Raw genomic sequence first — 5,860 nt, forward strand, 5'->3', positions numbered from 1 at the left:
GGGGGGGGGGAAAGGATCCAAAGCTGGCTCTGCATTGACAGCAGCAAGCCCAAACTCACGAAATCATGTAGAAATCATAAACTTTAGGACACTCTTCTCTCCATACAACTTCAAGAAGAATAAATAAAATGCTGAGAGGAAGAACAATTACATTAATTAATAGACTGCCTACTTTAAGCAGAGGCTGCCCAGGTAAAATCAATGCTGCACTGTATACATGGCACCTTTCAACTAAGGTCTACTGCCAAATCAATTTGGCTTGATTAAATCCATTGTTGAATGCTTCTATTTATCATTATTTCAAAGCACCCAAAGGGTAGCAGGAATTGTAAAGAAGCTCCTTTGAATCTCGAGTTCCTCCTGAAATTGGCAATAGTTTGGTTTCACTATTAGAAGGTACTTCTCAGAAGGTATATTCTGAGAACTCCATACAACTGCATAGCCATAATACTTCCATTTATATACCGTACTTGAAGATCTCAATCATTAAGTGTTCTCTGAATATGTACAGTACATTTTCACCTCTGTAACTTCTTCATACTCCTATTTCTATGAAATATCTTCCCAGCACTTGCATTCCTACCTGCTAAACTCTCACCACCATACCTTTAAGCTGATTTTTAAACTTCCTAACACAAAATATTCAAAATTATATATACGAAAATACAAAAAAATTTATTGCCTAGGTATTTAATTTCATTTCATCAAAATTGAATTGTTTACATTTCAATTTCTGCATTTATTGGTTGGAATTCTTTTAAAAAATTGTGAATGATTATGTATTTTTGAGAGAGACAGAGTGAGAGCAGGGGAGGAGCAGAGAGAGAGAGGGAGACAGAATCCAAAGCAGGCTCCAGGCTCTGAGCTGTCAGCACAGAGCCTGATACAGGGCTTGAACCCACAAACCATGAGATCATGACCTGAGCCCAAGTCGGACACTTAACCAACTAAGCCACTCAGGCGCCCCTAGAATTCTTTTTTAAAGAGCTACCCTTCTTTAACTATTTGGTTATCCTGAGGTACAGTTCTTAAAAGAAAGGCAAGAAAAATATTTTCTTTGTCCAGTTTGCCTAAAGGTGAACAATGAATTTTTAAAATAACATTATGAACTCATGTATTTTGAATAATAAACATATTTCAATTTATTGCAGTCATTATTCTTTTGATGCTCTGTTTGTTATATCTGTAGTCAGTAAGGAGTTCCTCCCAGTTGGCTCCCACATCATGACCCCAACAGACTTTGATGGTTTCTTTGTTTTCTTTTACAGTTCTTATTCTAGATCTGCAGTAAGCTAGTTTTCTAAGGAATTCTGACTCCTTTCTGGGAAAAACCAGATTTACAGACCACAATCCAGGCATTTCCTTATCTATCCTTCAAGTCTTTGTGTCTTTCTCTAAGAGGTTTTTTCTAATCAATGTATACAAAGTAGCTCACCCTCCACTCAGTTACTCTCTCTCATACCACATCACTTATTCATAATCCTTATTATGATACTGTCTGGTTTAAATAATTTTTTTTGTTTACCAACTATAAACTCTATCAGGCAGGAATCTTGTCTTTTTTTTTTTTTTTAGTCACAATGTCTCCAGGCTATAGCAACAAGGCTAGCATTTAGTTGATGCCAATAATTTCTACTAACTGCATGAATAAATGCCACCTACATTATTCTATTTCGAATGTATAAGAGCCAAGCTCCTTTTGTGTTTCTGTCATTCTGACTTAGAAATGTCTGAATCAAAGTTTCTCTGTTTCCTCAATTTTTCCTGGCGGGGGGGGCGGGCAGGGGGGTAAACGTGCCAGATTTCTAAGATTATTATCAGGTGGTTTTAATATAATAAATAAATTCATTTGTAAAATTACAGTTGAATTTGACAATTTCCATTATTGGAAGAAAACAGGTGTGGATATCCTAAAGCAATAAAAAAAATAACAGAAATTTGTTCCATACTTAGAAGGCAGTACACATTAATTTTTGTAAAGGTTAAAATAAGTAAAAATTCCTGAATTAAAAGAAGTCATTATATATGGACAGGAATAAGAAGTATGCAATATAAAATGGGAGGTAACACATGGTTACTACCAAATAAGTGACAATATGTGATATAAGTTCCCAGGTAAAGAAAAGATCATCTGATTTTTTTTCTTTATTTTTATTTTTTAAATTTTCTTTTCTTTAGATTTTAGTTTAAGCTAGTTTTGTTTTGTATTAGAGAGGATGTTCATGTCAGAGCAGGGGAGGGGCAGAGAGCCAGAGAGTGAATCCCAAGCAGGCTTTGCACTGTCATCCCACGAAACACAAGATCATGACCTGAGCCAAAACCAAGAGTCGAACGCTCAACTGACTGAGCCACCCAGGCACTCCTCATCTGATATTTTCCTAATAAATTACATCTAAATGATATGATAGTTGACTTATGAAGTTTAATTACTCCAAAGTGGTTGCAGAACGTATCATACAGAATATGGGATTTCTGAGCCTCATATTATGAGTAGGGGTAAGAAGGCAGAATGACAGCACTCAAAATTTATATAAAACAAATGAACTTGATAAGCATTTCTACACATTTATTCCTCTTAACTCTGTTGGGCCTTGTTAAAATCACAGAGAAACTGGATACCTAAGAGGATATATAATTTACTTACGATCACGTAACTCGTTAGGTTTGAGTTAGAATCCCTACTTATCATTCTAAATCTTCACCAAAAAAACATCGTTTTAGAGTTGATTTTCTCCAAGTCTTTAAAAAATGTTTTTATTCCTTTTTCAAATTTTTATTTAAATTCTAGTTAGTTAATTAATATATAGTGAAAAAATTTCTAAAATTACTTTATCTTTTTTTGTGCATTGTAAGCTACAACAGCAATTGCTAGAGCTCTGAACCACAAAGTTGAACTGTAGTAAACTGAATGAGCCCTTCAGAGATGAGAGGAGGGATTCATGAAATAGATAAACAGTGAGATCTTTAGATGAAAGACTTTATTCAAGTTAGTTCACAGAGGCAGGAACCATGACTTCTGTGTGCTTCATGCAGCTGTTCAAGATCTAATCTGTATGGATGCTCAAGAAATACTCTATGACCATTATAGGAAAGGTCTTAAATAACATTTCATGCCTCTGAAAGCATGCTATACTTAAATTAACTGGTTTCCCTTTTATATGTTATGTTTAAAGCTATATTGTATGAATGAAAGGTCTGTACATAGAGAAAATAAAGTCTACCTTAATTAAGTGGCTAAGAAAAATAAACCTATGGCTGGCAATTTTCTAAAAAGTTTTTTTTTTTTTAATCACTCCCCCAGGCCACAACATTATTCTCTACAACGGGTGCACTAAACACATATTATTTATTTCTATTTCCCTGAGCATCACTGATGGATAATGTTGATTTGATTTCCAATACAGTTCACTCTGCAGCACTGGCTTTCATAAAAATGTGCTATCAATGCAGTCCTTGGAACATCCGATAACATCTGATTCCAACTTTTTAAAAAGCTATCAGTGTCTGATGTAAGACTCGCTTTGTTTTACCTCCCAATAACACTTGCTATATTGCTCTAACAAGTGAAGCAACACAAAGAAAGCCACTGTTGAGTAGATACTGGGAAATGAACTGATGGCTTAACCTTCTGCCCATTTACCACAGCAAGCTGAGCAAGAGTGTGCTCTGTAGCACTCACACAGGTTATTTGGTGCCCATTTTGACCCCTTAACATACAGAGTAACTCATACTTAAATTTTACTAAGGGTTTGTTATCAGATGGCTCTTCAAAATTATATGACACCATGTTATTTATATACATATTTTTTATTGTGAAAATCCCAAGATTATGTTAAAAATTAACAAGTCCACTGTATAAGCTGAATGGTTCTAAAACTGATATAAATTCTATAATAATTGTCTCTACTATTTTTTTTAAAAAATTTTTATTTATTGGGGGGGAGGCACAAAGAGAGAGGGATGGAGAGAATCCCAAGCAGTCTCCTGCTGAAGTGGGGCTCAATCTCATGACCACAAGATCACAGTATCAAGAGTTTGACACTTAACTGACTGGGCCACCCAGGCCCCCTTTATTATTCTTTAAATTACTTTAATAGTAATGGAGGACTTCACCCCTACCCTTAAGGAAAGTTTTGAAATATTTTTCATTGTTTTCTTTTTTCAATTGTAGTTAGGGTTAAAAAATTAATCAGTATATTATTTTACACTATATAATAAACAAAATATTAATCTTATATATTAACATTAAATACATAGTTTAGCCTTTTCCTTTTATCAAAAATAAAGATTAATTTTTTTTAGTTGACTGCATAAGACAAAATCTAAAGACATTTTTAAATGACCTATCCTATCTGAGGACCAAACGATAAAAAAGATGGAATTTAATCATGGTCAAAAACTGCCAAGAAACTAGAAGCAGAGGGATCTTTCCTTAACCTAAAAGTGTGTATGATAAACTTATAGCTAAGATACTTCCAATGGAGAGCATATCTTTTCCCTCTATGATTGAGAAGAAGGCAAGCATGTTCTCTCTCACCAGTCCTTTTCAACACTGTACTCATAGTCCCACTTACAACAAAGGAAAAGAGAAGGCATACAGATTGGAAAGGAAGAAATAAAACTATTTTTATTCACAGATGATGTGACTATGTATGTAGAAAACTCTAAAGAATCTACAAAACAAAACAAAACAAAACACCTTCTGGAACTAACAACTGAGTTTATCAAGGCTCCAAGATACAAGGATAACAAAGAAAACTGGACTGTTTTCCTACATACCTGTAATGAACAATTAAACTTTGAAATTAAAAAAATGTATGATAGCTTTGGGTAAAACATGAAGTACTTAAGTATAAAACTAACAAAATATGTGCAGGAACTATATGTAGAAAATTCCAAAATACTAATGAAAGAAATCAAAGATCTAAATTAATTGACTGATAATCAATGTTACTGGATTGGAAGACTTCATACTGTTAAAATGTCAACTGTTCCCAACATGATCTATATAAATGAAATAGAATGAAAATTCCAGAAAGCTTTTTTGTAGGTATGAACAGCTTGACATTTTTTTAGGTTTATTTGTTTATTTTGAGAGAGAGAGAGAGAGAGAGAGAATCCCAAGCAGGCTCTGCACAGTCAGTGCAGAGCCCCAAGCACGGCTCGAACTCACAAACTATAAGATCATGACCTGAAGGAAAGTCAAGAGTCAGATGCTTAACCGACTGAGCCACCCAGGCATCCCTGAACAACCTGACTTTGAAATGTATATGGAAGGGCACCTTGGTGGCTCAGTCAGTTAAGTGTCTGACTTTGGCTCAGGTCATGATCTCATGGTTCGTGAGTTCCAGTCCCGCATTGGGCTCTGTGCTGATAGCCCAGAGCCTGAAGCCTGCTTCAGATTCTGTCTCTCCCTCTCTCTCTGCTCCTCCCTCATTCACACATTCTCTCTCTCTCTCTTTCTCTCTCTCAAAAATAAACAAACATTAAAAAAATTTTTTTCAATGTATATAGAGGGGCGCCTGGGTGACTCAGTAGGTTAAGAATCCGGCTCTCGATCTCAGCTCAGATCTTGATCTCAGGGTTATGAGTTCAAGCCCTGTGTTGGGCTCCACACTCGGCATGATGCCTACTTAAAAAATAAAAATAAATAAATATAACACCCAGTGCTCAGTTTTTGTCAGCATTCAAGAGTCTCTCATGGTGTGCCTCTCTCCCTTTCCCCCACCATATCCCCCCTTCTTCTCCCCCATGTTCCTCAGTTAAGTTCCTCCTAATCTTCCTATATGTGCAAACATATGATATTTGTCCTTCTCTGCCTGACTTATTTCGCTCAGCATAACACCCTCAAGGTCCATCC

At 35.5% G+C, this 5,860-nt stretch overlaps 1 protein-coding gene across 2 annotated transcripts in view; it reads right to left on the minus strand.

The window, feature by feature from the left end:
* The window catches only part of FCHSD2 (FCH and double SH3 domains 2), a 290,700-nt gene that overhangs the window by 161,351 nt on the left and 123,489 nt on the right, over window positions 1-5,860 (minus strand). The gene's annotated exons all lie outside the window — the stretch shown is intronic.

Source organism: Crocuta crocuta, unplaced genomic scaffold (assembly GCF_008692635.1).
Source record: "Crocuta crocuta isolate KB4526 unplaced genomic scaffold, BGI_CrCroc_1.0 scaffold306, whole genome shotgun sequence".
Classification (NCBI taxonomy): Eukaryota; Metazoa; Chordata; class Mammalia; order Carnivora; family Hyaenidae; genus Crocuta; species Crocuta crocuta.